At 36.5% G+C, this 18,241-nt stretch overlaps 1 protein-coding gene across 14 annotated transcripts in view; it reads left to right on the top strand.

Annotated features, from left to right (window-relative positions):
• Positions 1-18,241, top strand: part of LOC149568641 (pentatricopeptide repeat-containing protein At1g71210, mitochondrial-like) — a 108,852-nt gene that overhangs the window by 69,080 nt on the left and 21,531 nt on the right. For 11 of the 14 annotated variants that reach the window (XR_016362585.1, XR_016362586.1, XR_016362588.1 and 8 more), the window contains one exon: positions 16,602-16,783. The exons of the other annotated variants lie outside the window; for them this stretch is intronic. The gene's annotated coding sequence lies outside the window, so the exon portion shown is untranslated. The remainder of the gene's footprint in view (positions 1-16,601; positions 16,784-18,241) is intronic. 14 annotated transcript variants of the gene reach the window in all.

The following is an 18,241-nucleotide window of genomic DNA, read 5'->3' as shown; positions in this document are numbered from 1 at the left end:
GGTGGTAATCTTTACCTCTATGCATTCTAAAATGGAAGATATGTCTGGATCTTGAGTGTGTTTGCTAATAGGGATACCTTCTACAATCATTGGTATATTCCCCATGTTTGTTGTTCCTTGATAGTTAACTTTTTTTGAATGTTTTGTTGTATATGATCTGCCTTAGCATATGTAACCTTAACTTCCTGAAATAGGCTTGATGCTCGTTCTTTCATGCATTTTATCCATGCTTTCACCATCTTACCATAAGTTTGGCATTCTCCTATGTCTTGAATGGTTTTTTCATCAAACATCTTCTTGGGATCTCCTATTATTTCTGTAGATGAGCTAGGATCCGGAAAGGAATCTCTGACCATCGATCGGATGCATGAAGAAAGGACTCGAACTTGACACTTGAGTTGATTCTTAGCTTGTTTATCTCTCCTTGAATGTTCCATCAAGACAGCAGCTGACACTTCAAAATTATGCTCTCTCCCCTTACGGGTGGTCTGGCCTAGATCCACTTTAGTTATGCTAAAATCAGCTTCGTTTGCCTCGTTTATGCCCTTCTCTGTGACTGGTTGTGCAATTTCAAGAAATAGGTTTCCTGAGGTAGGATTCACTGCCAGTCCAGAATCTATTCTAGTCTTTTTTACCTTTGTACCTTTATGCACTAAATCAGCTACAACATCCAAATTCGGTGCTTCCAATTGGATCATCATTTTCTTCTTTCTCTCCAAACTTTGTTGTAACCAAGATGTTGAGGTATTGGTATGATGGGTCGATTATTGAAGGAACCTGTAGGACTGTAGATGATAAATCCAAGTTATGCACATTCTCTACAATTGGCACCTCTTGAGTTTCTTCCACATTTCCAGGAGACAATGAGCGTGCAGGGGATGCTATGGATTGAATCATCTCATCTACGAATGATGATGGTAAAGCGTTCATCTCAGGAGCTTCATCTATCATCTTTTGAGTTGGTTTTAAAGTCTTCTCCCTGGGTTTTGATCTCTTGTTCCTAGTTACTACGTTGAGCTCGCATGTCGAAACTAGATCAATTCCTTTATCTGGATCTTCACCATCATCTCCACCTAGTGTGCTATGTAAAGAACCAAAAGAAGTAGGGATAGAAGATGGAATGGCTGAAACCCATGTACCTTCCTGAGATTTATTATTTTTCTTTGCACTGCCTCTTCGTATAGATTTAGTAGTCGTGACTTCTTTAAATTCTTTAATCAGTTCTCAGTTCGTTGAATTACAAAGAAGGTTCTTTCCTTGAGGTCTTTCAATTTTAGCAGAGACCACTTAATGTATGGCAATTCTAACAGTCGTATCCACTCAAAGAAGAAAGGATCAATTAAGTCTAAACTATCCTCTTTTATGCTTGTCACATCCCATCCCATTTTGTAATCAATAATTTGTTGTACCGTGAATCTCATCTAGTCCCTCCTCACTTCGAAGTCATTTTCGCAGTTCTCTCAATAGTCTTCCGTTGTAGGGAAATGGAGATAGCCAGGTCCCAGTGCCCAGTGCCAAGTTGTTTTTAACATACCCACTGCCATCAAATGGGAAACGACTATGGAAAGAGTATAAAGTCATGTTCACCATGGATCTTTTGATATTTTGAGCATTTGAAGAAGAAAGACAACTGTAGTGCCCAATACCGATTGGGAAAGGAATTGATCTTTTGTTCTTGCACTTTTTGTTTACCTGACCAATTTGCCTGCAAACTTCTAAAAGCACCAGCCTATCATCTACGAAGCGAGGCAACATAAGAGGACAATCTTGAAAACCTCCAATGCAGATGTAAGTGAATCCGGGGTATTGTATGAAAAAGCTACTATAAGTGTTGATGAGACTGGCTGTTGTAGGAGAAATTTGGAGTCCTATATCTCCCTGTAGCTCTCTGGCTGTGAGCATAGAAAAAGCATCGTTCACCCTGCGGAAGTGTGCACTGCTTTGTTTTAATTGCAACTAGGGGCAATAATTATAAATTTGCGTGGTTAAGTTATACTCCCCATAAGGATTAAGACCAAGCCATGACTTCATACTAGCAATTGTGTACATTAGGTACGAGGACATGTAAAACCCCTGATTCGCATTGAATTTGGTTAATTGATAATAAAGGGCATCACTAATCATTTCTCCCCAATCTATAAATTGTTTTCCAGTGGTGATGGTACTAATGTACAAAAACATCCAATCCTGAAAGTCTTCAGCAATCTGATTTCCCACTACCCTATTGAGGAGAATTATCATATCAAAAATGTCTTCATTAAAGATATTTCTACGTAGCACTCTTGGTAACTGTGATTGTCCCCTTCTAGGTTGATCCAGCCAACTCCTAGCAATAACATTCAAACATGTTTTCTTATTCTGATGGAAGTATCCTTGGGCACTTTCTGTAGAGATTTCTGTGAATTCTTCTCTTACTGGCAATCTGAATGTGATGGAGATAGACTTCGGATCTAGCCTCCTAAGGTCTTGATGTCCTTGGAATTCCAATCATACACCTTTATACATTCCAAAACTAGTTCTGCACATTGAATTGCAAGTGGATGTCCTCCTGCATGGGCTAGACCACTTTCCAATGTTTGTTGTGCTAGAGGTGATCTACCTTCTCTGCTCATCATCTTCTAAAACTCTGCAATTTCCATATGTCTCGTCTTCGTATCCGATATCTCGGGAAGTATGCTTGTTAATATCACAAGAGGCTCTTTGCCTTGGAATTTGTACCTCATAGTATTGCTTACCAAATTCCTTGACAAATGTTCCTTCGACTTCATATTTTCAGACTATTTGCTTCAAAGCACACAAATTCACCTAAAGTATCATGCCAATCACTTCACATGCCTTTCTCTCTTCGGTTCAAGTTCACTGCTTGATTTGGGAAACCACTTCAACTAATGTTTTCTTCTTCATGTCTTAGTATCCGACAACCAATTGATCATAAATGTGGTTGAGCCAAGAACTACATATTCCTAATTCACCTTCCACCAAAAAGCTCGCAACATATCTTTTCCTCTACTTTTCAAAGTTCTTATGTATATGTAGGCCTTTGACCAATGAATCTTCCTTGTGCGGATTTATTTCCACTTGACATTTCATTAACAGTCTTCAATATATTTTTAGATGATTTCCGTCAAACAGTTAGCATGCTTGCAATCATATTATCCAATGTAATGACGTCTCCACGAGGCATTCTTTCAAATACATGTTGTGCATCTTCTACATCCAACATTTCAACGGTGACAACACTTAAACATCACGTTTTTGCATTGGCATGCAAGAAAATTGAACAATGTTGTTTATGTCTCTGAATTTTGCCTGCCTATCAGCAAGGAGATCCCAATATCAAGAATAGTTTAAGCTTTTTCATGTCAAATTCGAATTGTAAACTTCTGCAACCATTCCATTCCATGCGTCCATTTGGTAAACTTTGTGAAGGTGGCAGTTTGCATAATGCATAGAGGCATTTGATCAAACAGTTTGTGTGCTTTGTATATTCACCCAATCATTAATTAGCATATATATTTTCATTCACAAGTCATTAACCTGACCGCCATGAAGCATTGTTCTTTGCCAGATTTTAAAATATCTTTCCATATGTATTTCTGACTCTGTTCAAAATCCTGCTTTGAAAAGCATCTTGACTGTGGTTTTAGAATGGCATAATAGCTGGTGAAGTGTACTTTGTCAAGCAATTATAGCTATGGGGCGATATGATGGCTCACACGCCTTGTAATTGCTATGCTCATCATATTTTGAATCCCGCAGGTTGGAGGGTGAATGAAAGCTAGTGAAACAAATTATATACTTTGCTTATGTTTCCATGAAATGTCGCGGCTGGAGAAACGAAGGATAATTTGCCAAACAGGTCATGCACCTTGTCAATGGTCGTATTTTGGGTTTCCATTGCCTCTATCTTCGCTTGCAAGCTCTTACCTTTGAATACACACATAAAATTCAGTCACTTCCTCTCCATTCATACTTCTGATTGGTTCCCTCCCAACAGGGAAATGGTTCTAAGGAGTGATGTATATGTTCTACTTTTCCAATAGGGAAAGGATGCTTGGTGCAGACATTCTATCAAACAGTCCATGTACAATTGAGAAAGGTTTCATTCAGTTATGAGGCCCACACATACCACATTACACTTACCAATTTTGATGTGGATGGTTTTGTATCTCAAATGCATATCCACATAGTCGTTGAGCTCCAAGAAGTGACAGGGGATACATTGCAAAACAAAGCAATATTACCTGATTTCATTTCACAAACTGGCACCGCTCTCAATGGCTTTCAATAAAAAAAATTCATATGCATCAGGTTGTGCCTCGTGTTGCTCGAAATACCAAAGGCTTTAGTGCATAGATTTTCAAGTGACCAGAGAACGGTCTACAACAGACCAAAGATTGCAACACTTAGTGAAATGGATTTCATGCGGAACACTTAGTCAAATGGATTTCATGCGGAACACTTAGTCAAATGGATTTCATGCAGCTTGTCTGGCTTTGGGTGGCTGAGCATCCACAACATTTCTTACTGTTTCAAATCTCCTCCTCCACACTTTCTTTAGTGCGTATTCCTCAACGACTACTTTCCGTAACCACCAACTACTGTTGCATATAGAAATGTCATTGCTTTTGCCTTCGGTTCTTGTTTAGATTTCTGGTACAGGTTAAGATTGGGGCAAAAAGTTTGAGTACATAGAGAGAGAGTATGTCTAGTACGTGGAGAGAGAAAAGAACTTTAATAAGTAGTGAGAGGAATCCAAATCCAAACTGCTTTCTAGAAGTTTTAGTACGTGGAGGGAGCTAGTATTGTAGAGAGAGATAGTATGTAGAGAGATGGATTTGGTATGGGGAGAGAGAAACTCTTGGTATGTGGAGAGAGGTAGTACGTGGAGAGAAATTTTTTGAATAGTGGGGAATTAGTCTCTCTCTCTCTCTCTCTCTCTCTCTCTGAAATTAATTTAACTACCTCTCCCACTAAAATATCCGGGTAACACATCCAAGTCTGTAAATTACTGTTACTACTTTGCCGTGTGAAAAACGTAGGCTCTCCATGCCACCAGTCAACCTATCGATTATAATAATTTCAGTTAGATGCCGTGCCAAGTCTGACATTATGTAATATATGCTGCTTTCTTAATGTTTTTGATTGGTGATTGTTTTCTTGTCTCAGATGGTTCTTCAAACCAATGTTGCAATTGGACATAGCCACGATTATTTTTTACTGAGTGTATACCATAGTTGTCTTTATCTGAAGAACATGTTTATATCTAATTCATTTTGTATTCTTATTGAATGTTAATGCTGCTGTGTCAAATATTCTTCTATTGTATATGCTGACTGTACACTTTGAATATGACTCTCTCTGAATATCCATGATTGGGTGATCCAGACAGAGCATACACGTCTTCTTCCTCAAATTCAGATTGACTATACAGTGATGTAAAAGTCTTTTGTTTGACATGTACTCAGGATGGCATGCTCGCTATATACAAATATTTGATTATCGTTGCAGGTTCCTTTGATACAATATATATTTGTTTATGTCAATCCTATATGCTGCATAGATATTATTCATCAATTATGACTACTGTTGACTCTTTTACCAGTAGTCTCATCTACAGAAGGTGCTACATGCTGGAATATAATCATCACTGCCAAATAACATGGTCACTTTCAACCTTTACATGAATCCTCTTTAGCATCACTGTCTTCTTCAACTACTAGTATCACTTCTGTGTTATCTCAGTAAAATCGTTGTTTGTCATTGTCCATTTGATGTTTCTTGTCTTGGTGTTTCATTTAATCACCGACCATTATATTCTTCAAAGTCACTGAATATAAACATGGTCTATAACATCAACTTTAGATATGTATAAGTCTTAAAGACTTGAGGAATTCATTTTATTAATCTTTCTCCATCATATAATATAAAATGAATTATAAATTCATTCTACGGTTGTCTTTGTTGAGGTGGACTCAATCTATTATAAATTCTCTCCTTTTTACTTATTATCCAAGCCTTTGATTCTTGTCACAAATATTTGATAACTTGTTAGTACTATTAAGTCTTTTCTAAGGTGCCAAGCCTCGTTTTACTCATTTTCTTTTTATCAATCTTATATCCATACTTCTTTCAAACCATTCACATTGATGATGCTTGTAGTTTCGTTTTTGCTCTTGAGCTACTTTGACTTCAATGACAATACTTCCGTCATTATCCCTATTCTACTGCATCATTCGTCACTTTCTTTTACAGTGAATCAAAATCCTTTGTGTTGATTCGAAGTGGTGGTATATGTTGAATCAAAACAAATGATTTCTAATAATTAAATGTAATGCAAAGCATTTCGTGAATTGAATAAATGAATGAGTAAGATTGAGTTCATTTCCATGCATTAGTGGTAGCTTAAATATTAGCTTAAATATTCTATGCCTTGCATCTAATAAGTAGAATATTGGAGTCCTTTCTGTATACCAATTCTCTAAGTTTGCATATAAGAATCAAAACTATAGATTTGCATATCGAACTCAATTTGCATTAGCAGACGCACTCTGTTCTGAATGGGAGAATGAAAACCCATGTCAAACTTAACTATAATGAATATGCATTTCAAATATGAATTACATATAACATTTACAAATCTGCAATCTGTAATGAATGTGTATAAATATTGAATCTGTATAACAGTTATGGAGTTGCAATTTAGTTACGAGTCTAGAATGCGGTCAATATCAATCTTTAAATACAGGGTGATCATAACACCTAGCCTTCTACCATCAAGAACAACCTGTATGTGTTCAAGGAGTTGCCTTATCTGTTGAATAATGCTTATTCATTTCCTTAATTTGCATAAGGAAGGTTATGCCCCTCACCCATGAACTCTGACTGTTCACGCGATATTTACTCTAATCAACAAATATGCATTTTGGGAAAGTGAAATTACATCCCTCTGCAATGATAAACTAGATAGTTCAACAATACCTTAAATTTTAAAGGGCCCTTGGTCTATTGGTGAAGTTGAAAGGCTCACAAAGAGCCCACCAGGGATCAAGTCTTGCTGAGTGCAAGGCCCCCGACATCTAAGAGGGATGAGGCTGGGATCGTGCCCTGGGCGAATTGACGGAATGGATACCCCTAGGTCCTTGTTTCTTAACCAAAGTGGCTAGGCGAAAGCTGAACCTTCAAAAAAAATTAAAAAATTTCATGAGCAACCTGTTATTGAGCAAGCTAGATCAATTTACGAATATGACAGCATGTCATCAAGAAGCATGTTGTATCATCTTCCTTGAATTGTTGGATCAAATCCTAATTAGAAAGGTTATAAGAACAAGAAATTGAAAAAATAACAGTGTTGGGGTGGAATGTAATGCCCTCCTTCTTACCGAGTAATAGTTAATTAGTCTATTGTCAAGTCCTTAGAGACTAACAGGATGGATAGAGGATCCATGAATTGGAGATATCAGTTATTACCTTGAAAATTTTGAGTTGCCAAGTTTAAACAATTTAAGCCTAAGTAGTATTCTCTCATAAAAGGGTGCACTTATGAGTGTAGTGAGAGAAAGAGGTGCTTGGAGAGAGAGTGAGGTGCTATAAGTTGGTGTGTTTTCGGGGGGGGAGAGAGAGAGAGAGAGAGAGAGATGAGTTGGGTGCCCTTTGAGAAGAAAGAAAGAAAGAAAAGTGATCATAATAAAAATGAAACTATAAAAAATAGAATTAAATCAGATTTAAGTGGGAAACCCTAATCAGGGTGCATGGTTTTGGAGTTTGATAAAAAGGCAACTTGGAGATCATCTATGTTATATTGATTATTCTCTCTTGCCTCATAAGAGGAGCTTAGTTCAGCCAGAGGGTTTGAAGTAGCTTGTGGAGACGAAAACCTTCATAGGTCATCACACTTGTGAAAAATCTTCCAAGGGTGTGTGAGGAAATCCTATGTCAAGGGTTTTGTTTGAGAAGTAAATAAATTATTTTCTTGGGTTATTTTTTTAGTTATTTCTGTGAGAGCAGCTTACTGTTGATGCAAGTTTTTATCACTTACATAACATATTAGGATTTGAATATTTGATATGGGATATCAAACATGCAACTCCTCTCTTGAAAAGTTAATGCTCATGAGACATGAGTATAACTCCATTGTTCCTTACACCGTTGGATACTCGCTCAGTTTTATCGATGTGATTCGCTGATAATCACGTAGGCGGCCTTACGTTATTCATTCAAGGATGACTTGGACTTTGGTGGGATGAAGGTGATGGTGGTTCGGTTTGTGAAATGTGCGGGTGGAAGATAATGTTGATGGTAGTGATGATGGAGGGTGTGTCTGCCAATGATGATGTTGATGGAAAGCGGTGGTGGTGGAAGGTGAATGGATGAGTTCTATCACTTAACTTACTTCTCTAAGCTTCGACTACCCAGCTACTCACTATTCTACTCCTATTCCTATGAATGGAAGGTTAGCAAATGGACGGGGATCAAATCTAATCAGAGCTGACCAGCGGCCTCACTTCCACAGGTGCAATGATTCGAAGGAATAATAAACTAGTTTACCACACAAGGCTTTCCAACCAGCCTCTAGGATGCTAGTGGTCTAGTATTGATCCTTATCAAACATCTACCAATACTACCATACAACTATCCATCTACTTTAACCTCACTTAAACAACTTCAAATGCAACCAACTTTAACTACTTGAAAGGAAATCTAACTATGTGGAAGTAGAAAACATGCAATAACACCCAATGTTCTTAATCAACATGCAAATTGCAACAATGAAAAAGAGAGCAATTTTGGTATTATCTTTGCAACAATTTCTCCAACACTTTACAAATGAGAGCAAATGGCCTTTTATAGGGGCCAAAAATACAATGGACGGTGGAGATCAAAACAAGATCAATGATCCAGATTGGATCCTCAAAACCCTAATTAGGGTTGCCACCCCATCGGCCAATGAACCCTAATTAGGGTTGCCACCCCATCGGCCAATGAGAAGCTGCCACCTCATCAATGGACCAATGAAAAAAGTGCAAAAAGTGGCAACCAATGAGAAGGCACCAAAATGGTGGCCAATTAGAAATAGACACTTGTCCTATTCTAGAAGAAAGAGAAATTGCCACTTGGGCTTACATCAAATGATCTTTTAATATAAATCTTCCCTTTTCTTTCATTTTTTTAGCTAAGGTAGTGAACTTAGCTAGCCTTTCGTTAACTTCTTCCATAGGAGGACAAGGTGTGTGCTTCGCCTTGATTTCCACTGACTTCACCACGCTGCTTGTTGCTTGTAGTATCTTTTCATGATCCTTCTCATATTCCTTCGCAAATCCAATAAAAGCACTGAGAGAGGAAAGGGTGCCCAAATGCTTTTTTCGATTGCTTGTTCATCAATGTTGGCCAACACTCTCTTCCCTTCACCAAAAATGATGGATTTACTGTTTAGATCAAATTTGGATGCACACTCTATGATCAACTCTGGACACGATAATGTAGGAGGAAAAGCCGCCGCATGTACAATTCCACTTTTGTATATCCTCTTTGCCAAAGGGGATTGTCCTTCCTTCAGTCTTTCCTTCATCCATATCATGTCCACTGTACCGATATTGGTGTTGGTTATTCTCTTCATTTTCAAGAAGAAGGGCATTTTGGGCATCATATCCTCTGTGTCTTTCTTAGTGTTTTCCCACTTGGGATTCTTACTTGCACTAACATCCTCCATGCTCGTCGCCCTATTACAGGATGGTAGAGTGGTGGACCAGAAGGCAAGTAGAACCAAGGGAAGCAATCCTAAGACTAGAACGAAAGAAGGATGCCAGCTTAAGGACCCCTTGCAACTCTAGATGATTTAAATTCACCTTAACCAATAATCTTACAACGACTTTTCGGAATTAGGACTTGACCTTAAGAACTTCAAATCCCTTGCAAATTAGAAATTTATCATGCAATTCACCTCCAAATAAAATTACCCAACTTAGGGCAAAAATTGCAGCCTCTTGTAAAAATCAGAATTTTATCTCCCACAAATTTCGGCTCCCACAAAATTCATCCTCCACGAAATTCGGCTCCCACAAATTTCGCCCTTCACACAAAATTTGCCAAGCAAGAAGAGTGCAGATCTACTCTTGCAAAATCACCAACACCTTGAGAAGGAGAAGTGAGGAAGAAATTGGAGAGAGGCCTCCTTTTATACCCAACTTTCTCACTCCCCCCAAGCTAGCCAACTTAGACCCTGAGAGCAAGAAAAACAATAATTAGTGCAAAAATTATGGCCCACAATTAAATACTTAGATAAATATTAATTTTGTTAAAATGAAAATTGCCTTTTAAAATTGTCAATTAGTTCTAAATTGCAAAAGGAAATTAAATGGTGCCTTGGAGATGTTAAATATTTCCATTTAATAAGGACTTAGTAATTAATACGTCATTAAAATTGGATTTTGGCTAACCAAAAGCCATTTTTCAATATTAAATTACCAATTTCATTAAAGGCAAAAAGTTTTCAAGGCAATTTTAATCTATTAAAGCCAACTTTTTGCAATTTTTTCCCAAATCGATTTTGCTATGCCAATTAGAATTTTTTTGACAAAAATAAAATAAAATTGCCTCTAGAGCCAACAATCGATTTTTGCAATTTAGCCTTATTTCAATAAAATTAAAATTTTCACCAAAGAAAATTTTGAGATTTTCCAAAACTGAAGTCTAACAAAATTTTCCTTTTGAAAGATTATTCAAATTTACACATTTATATCCAGATTTTCAAAAGAAAACTTCTAGGAACAAATTTACAATTTTATCCTGCCAAATATTGCTCTTTAAAATTTTGTCTGGCCTAAGGATGAAATTGGTGGCTTTGGAAAATTAAACCGAGCCGGGTGAAAATAAGCTAAGCCTCCCCAATTTTGTCCTGAAGGTGCCAAGGCGTGAAATTTTCAAAACTCAAAAATTTTGGACAACCCAAAAATTTGCCAAGGCAATCAAGAAAAAGGGGTCCCCAAAGAATTTGGGGTGATGGTGTGAGAACCTCACAACACTTACTTGCGTAGCTGCATCTTTCTTGGCTTCATTTGGGAGTTGAAGAAGCCCTTCTATTGATGTTTAGTGTTCATCAATAATAGTTTCTACGTTCTCTGTGGTTTGGGGCAAGGGTTTAATCAATTTCAGTGGTTAAAGTGATACTAACAAAAATCAGATTTAGGCCAGTCTGTACATCTCCCCTGAAGTGTGTTGCTTCTAGACCAAGTTGCCTAGGTTTTGGTGTTCTCTATTGCACTTCTTGAGCATCCAAATCAAATTACCCTATTGAGAGAGTTTTTAGGTTGGAAATAATAGATTTATTGTTGCTGCAATAAGTTTTCTGAGTGGTCTATGTGGCTGCCACCTTGTGTTACCAGCCTGCAATCAACTGTTTCTAAAGCTATCTTCATCAAAGTGTAAAGATAATTTTTTGGGTATGCCTAAATCATACATGTAAAACACTTTGCTAAATTGGGTTACTTTTTTCTTCACCAAATTTTTGAAGATATAGCTCTGTAGTAAAATCTGATATTTATTGTTGTATGAGGCTGTTTCATGATTTCACTCATATAACACAATAGTGCAGAACCAATAAGCTACATTGCTGATTTGGGTTGGCGAATCAGATTCGTGAATTTTTTCACAATATGATTCGTAAGGATTCGTGAGTATATATATAATATATATACATTATCTATCTATCTACCTATCTATATATGCATTATATATTAAAAAAAAGAGAGAAATATCCATAATTCTAAAAGTAAATCATTTCATACTATGAATCTATGACACTTGACCATTCATCAATGCCAAATGTCAAAGATAAACATTATGATTCAAAAGAAAATCATCACATCGAATTTATAAAAATGCTTGACTTATAGTTCAATAATGTTTGGAACATGATTCAATAGTCATGAAAGTGTTCTCAATCATCAAATGGATTATCTAAAAAATGTGGATCATTGGAGTCTTCGATGGCTGCAATTAATAGATCCTCATCATCATTGGAACAAAAGTCGGTTCCACTAGTAGTAGAAGGTGTTGTGTCATCCTCATCATCTACTTCAAGCAGTGTGGCTCTAGCAAGATCTTGAATCGTCATATCCAAGTCCGCAGACTCGGGTGCCACATCCTAAGCTTCTTTGCCCCCTTCTTATATTTTGGATTCTTATGTAATTGGAGGCACAAGTTGTTGTGAACAAACACTATGTTTTTTTTCTTTTTTGGAGCTCAATCGGTTACACTAAGTGGATAAAGGAGTATGTCCCCCAATTCTGCTCAATGGAAGAAGAGGTAGCAACCTAGAGAGAAATCAAACAAAATTAAGTGTTGAAATATACATTGCAAGTGCCTAAAAGAAACACTTAAAATTTTAAAATAAAAAACTTACTTGTGATAAGATATTTATGGCAAGAGGCTTGAGGTACACATAATCTTGCTTTTGGAGGTACCACCATGTAATGCCATCCATTCTGCTTTGATCATCAGAAGCATAGGTTTTGCATCTTTCTGGAGATGAATAATTCAAATTATGTCCTAACATTTGCCCCCACCTTTGGATTGTTGAATATCCTATTGAATGCCCTCTTATACCCACAAGCAACCTCAACATCTCTATAAGGTGCCACTGTACCTGAATAGAAAGTACCTGTAGGATATAATGCCTGGGGGAGAGAGCATAAGCTAGGAGATGCAAAGGTGTAGTCGTCTTGTTCTTGCGGTGAAGAACAATTTCTTCCACCTTTATGTATAAGGTGTCTGCAGGGTCATTCTCTCTTCTTTGAATGATCTAGGATATGAATAACAAATGATGTTCATGTAAGTTATCTTGATGTAAGTAATGTAAATTAAAACTGTTTAAATTTAGCAATCTCTTAATAATAATAAACCAGGATAGAGGATTATATTTATAACTTACCAATTTGACTTTCTCCAACGTGGTGTTCATGGCATCATAGATGTTCCCTAAGCATGGTAGATCCGTGTCGACAAACCTAAGCATAGGCATGATAGGCTCAGTTAATTTATATACGTAATCCACTTGAGCCCACCAATCATCATCCAATATTATTTCCTTGACCTTTTGGGCCCTTGTATTGGATTGTTTCGAAATGCCCCATCGGTTGCTAATCAACATTTGTGACAATGCTTCCTTCACCCTCACAAGTCATCTAAGGACTATTGTGTGCGATGCAAAGTGGGTTTCAGCCACCTAAGAACATGTTAATAATAGTTAGTAACACATTTAATTATGTAGAACTTGACATAAAATGATATTTCATAAATGAAACTTAATAAAACTTACCTTCAATAATTCCTACTTGGAGAAAGTTCTGAAAATTGCTTGTGACACATGTTAGTTTGTTACAAAAATTTGAATCTACTCATCCTCATATATTTGTTTCATCCAATCTATTTGGGTGCTAATGGCTTGCATCACCAAATTGAGGGAATGGATGGTGCACGGTGTCCAAAAGATGTGATTATATTTAGCCTCTATCAATGCACCCACAACCCAACAAACTTTTGCATTGTCTTTAATAACTTGGACGACATTATCACTACCCATTGCCTCTGTGGAATTAATGAGAAAATGAGCAATAAATTTAACATCTTTCACTTGTACTTCACAATCAACCACCTTCAAAAACATTTCCCCTTTGGAGGACATAGCAATAATATTTATCAAAGGACAATTTTTGCAATCTTTCCATTCATCTGAGACAATAGACACCTGTTTGAATCCAAGAGTCTCTTATGGGTTTTAGTTGAGTCTATATTTTTACTCTTATTGTGCAATAAGGTAGTGTGTATCTTTTCATATCTAAGGCAATGGTAACTAGAAAACACATTATTTATTTCTTGCACCATCTCCCTCCAATCAGGTGATCTAACTAAGTTGAACGGAACACCATTTGCGAAGAGGCAATGTCCAACTTTTTCGACTTTTTCGTCAACTATATCTCTCAACTCATTTTGAAATGCCTTATCTAATGGGCCTTTCTTGCGGGTGGTGATTTGTGGATTTTCTACATCATCATCCTCCCTAGAAGGCATAGGCAAAAAAGGATGTCTAGGGTGGGGTCATTGATTTTTGTTTCTTGCTATAAGCACCGTGTTTCCCTTTTGAAACATTTTTTTAGCATTTTCTTGTTCTTTTGCAAACGCTATTATTTGCCAAGTGGCAACCCTTTCTTTTCTGGCCCCTTACACATATTAATCCCTTTACCCCTAGGTCCCAAGAAATGAAGTTTGACTCTAGAGTAGGAGCTTCTATATTGTACATTACAAAAATTACATTTCCAAATGAACCCCTTACCTCCAGTACATTGTGAAATTCTTTTAGTGCATCTCCATAAAGAAGACCCTTTATCAATTTTAAATTGAGATCCCTTTGCGCACACTGAGCTTTGACTACTCATTGTTGCACTTGCAATCTATAACAAAAAAGAAAGCTTCAAAATTTCTACAAAACTTGAAATAAATTTAAAACTTGAGAAAAATTTGAAACAATGTAAGAAAAAACTAAAGAAAATGGTTCAAATGCATATTTTCAACACTCAAATCTGTCTTTAGGAAAAAATTGTCGCCCCACAATCATTTTCCTTGGATTTCAATCACTTCACCTCAAACTTGCAAGAATGAGAGAGCGAGTGTAAAATGAGCTTGAGAGCAACTAGAAGGGGTTGTTTTAGGGTTTCATGCAAAAAACCACAATTAAAAAATGTTTTCATAACTTGTTTTGGGCCCACAAACCATTTTTGGTCCATATGTTTGGGCGGATTCCCCTGGTCTGTGTGGACTCACTCGAAGTCTGTGCATGATTTGCACAAGGTTCGTAAATGACTATGCAGATCCGTGAGAATTTCCAACTTGCAAATCTGCAGGGTCTTTTATAGACCCTTTGTGAATCTAGTATGTATGAATTCAAAAAAATTGGACTTGGTACGAACCTAAATCTAATTCGGGAGCTGGACACGCGAATCTAGTAATGTAGCCAATAAGTCTACTTATCGCGATAAGTTGAGCCAGGCGCCAAAAACTTATCACTGAGAAGATCTAAAAATATCACAAATATATCTCTTGTTTATCACCAAAATATTGGCTATATTTTGAAAACTTATAGGGACTGACGGTCCAAAAAGATGCATATTACAATTTTTTATTACAAATTGGTGTTTGGAAAGGAATAAAAGGGTTTGGAGGAGAACGAATGAGATTTGTAGCATTTTAGAGCAATTTGTTGTTGATTTGGAACAGTTTCAAAGATATTTTCAAGCAAAATTCAGATTCACAAGTAAGTTTTCAAAATTCTTTTTCCTTATTTTTAAAATTAATGTCTTGTCTTTGTTGCATCTAAGTTATACAAATTATATGGTAGCATTTCCAATGCACTCTAATCGCTTTAGAGGTAATGAACAAGACTTAACACCATTTTATAGTGATATTTTTCATGTCAAAAAAAAAATTCATATCCTTTTTTTCAACTTTTAGCTATGTTTAAAATTATTCAAAGTTTCTTACTAGCTTAGTTTGTTGAATTTTTTTATTAAAATATAGTATATTGATTTGTGCCTTCAATTTGTATGTGTAGGTTGATATTTCATTAAAATGACAAATAGGGATACCTCCACAACTAGGTTAGTTGCAAGGTTTGTTAGCACCCCAATAGACGCATGTCCATATGAATATGTAGGCACGTGTTGTCAAGGGGCTAGAAACATGACTTGGAGATATTGCTTTGAAGGACCCTAATATAAATTATAGTATAATAATATGCATAAAATGTGAAAAATAATTAGTGGAGGCATATCTCGTTTGAAGCACCATCTTGGAGGGATCACAAATCATGATACAAGAGTTTGTGACAACACTACGGAAGAAATAAAGAGATATGAATGCCTTGTTCACTACCCAGGAAGAGAAAAAGTTTTAAAAGGAAAGGGCAAAATTAGCCATGAGGGTAACTATTTCTGAGTATTGCTCTATCTCATCTAATCCAAATGTTCAAAAGTTGACAATAATGGGCTGACTCAAATCTTATGAATGTTTGCTAAAACAATGATCATAATGAAATAATGTGGGTTGTGACTAGGTATCCTAGTCAACCTTGAAGAAGAAGTAGCAAAAATTGAGGGCATTGTGGGCTCTCTTCGTGGCCCATGTATCCACAAATCTACCATCCCCTCGTCCACCACTTATACTAATTGTAGTAGACCACCGCCATCTTTTCCACAATGATCTTGTATAGATAGTTTTGTTGTGCATGGAAACACACCTAGAGCACAACCATTATTCAAGGCTGCTAGGTGGAAGAATGATATGCATTAACAAGTTGGCACTCGATGTGTTGATTTCTAGAATTTCAACATCTCCTTCAATATTACAGCTTGTCCTATTGACTGAATTTTGTGACAGGAATTATTTCAGCAAGGAAGGGCTACAAGGCCTCTACTCTTGTAGACTTGAGTGGGAGTTTAGTTTGCTTGTTTTAATTTGTAAATATTTTATAGTTTTAATTATTTTCATTGAATGTAAGTCTTTTTAATAAAAATTGTGTAGATAATGTTAATTTTACTCTATGCTTGTAGGTTGCTCAAAGACATTTCTAGAGCGAAAGATGTGGTAGAAGACCAAAAATTTCAATGGAATCAATTTGGTTGCACTATACTTTCAGATGGATTGACAAATGGAAAAAAACCATACCATCATCATTTTTTGGTTTCTTGCAAGGATAGTGGTCTTTTTCAAATGCTTGGATGCCTATGACAAGGTAAAGACAGCTGCAACTTTAGCTCTAATGTAGAGTGTACTATTCCCTTTAGGGACATTAGAAATATTTAAGTCTTATTCTATATAATATTAAAATTGACTCTGAGACTTAGACACAAAATATTAAAAAGGTCAATTTAATGTTATACAAAGGACAAAGGGTCAAGGAGGAACAAGATGAAATACCTTAGGGAAGTTGAAGAGCCACAAGGGAATAGGATGAAAACCAGAGAGGAGTCGAAGAGTCTTGGTTTGTGTATTAAAAGGGGAAAGAGGCTCATTGTTGGGCATGCTTGATTTTATGATTCAGTTCAGTTTTCTCTTTTGTGAGAGTTAGCTAGTTTGAGGACATAGCCCCTCGTGTTGGCAGATAGTGGACGCAAACCCATTGTCCCGGGAGACATCAATTCAGGTGTCTCATTTGCGCTTACAGGTTCTTATTCTAGTTTTCCAATCTGACTGTTAAACTGTATTTAGGATTGGATTTGTTATTGTTGGTTATTGTATTGCTGTTGTATAATGCAATAACATTGTTTAAGGAATTATAAGAGTTTGTTGGTTTCATTTTATTAGTTTGTAATGCATGGTTATATGTTTGACATCTTGAATGTTATTTTGGAAATAACGAATTGTTATCTTGTGTAGAAGCCTTTAGTTTCATTGTTGTCTCGTATTGCATGTTCTTGTAATTGAATCTGAATATTATATTCATAAAGAGGCTGGATAAATGCCGGTTGGTTTTTTTACTGTTTTTCGATTGTGATTGTAATACATCTGCAATATTGAGTTTTAAATATACTGAAAAAGGGGAAAACAAGATAATATCCGATTAGGGATATTACATAGACAAAGTTGTGATGGAGTTTGGGATTGCTAATGTGGCGCAAATCACAAGCAACGATGCAATGACATTTTTAGCAGCGGACAGGATCCTCCAAGAAAAAATATATTACATATTTTTGGTATCCTTGTGTAGCGCATGTCCTTGACGTTCTTTTGGAGGACATAAGAAAATTGGATTGGCTGAGACTGGTTGTCGAGGATGCAAGAAAGATAATCAAATATATCTACATTCACCATTGGGTTATTTGCTTGATTAGAGAATGCATCCAAGGGATGGAGTTGGTTAGAGCAACAGTCACAAGGTTTGCAACTATTTTCATAACATTGCAAAGTATTATTACTTTAATTTTTGTGCAGCAGCAACATTTGTGGCAGCGGGTAGGATCCTCCAAGATAAATATAGTACATTTTTTTGGTATCCTTGTGTAGCGCATGTCCTTGACCTTTTTTTGGAGGACATAAGAAAATTGGATTGGCTGAGACTGGTTGTCGAGGATGCAAGAAAGATAATCAAATATATCTACATCACCATTGGGTTATTTGCTTGATTAGAGAACGCATCCAAGGGATGGAGTTGGTTAGAGCAACAGTCACAAGGTTTGCAACTATTTTCAGA

The sequence above is a fragment of the Cupressus sempervirens genome, chromosome 3, assembly GCF_028749045.1.
Source record: "Cupressus sempervirens isolate cs-2001-9-10 chromosome 3, ASM2874904v1, whole genome shotgun sequence".
NCBI classification, from domain to species: Eukaryota; Viridiplantae; Streptophyta; class Pinopsida; order Cupressales; family Cupressaceae; genus Cupressus; species Cupressus sempervirens.
Note: the sequence above shows the minus strand (reverse complement) of the source record. Positions and strands in the feature narration are given on the sequence as shown.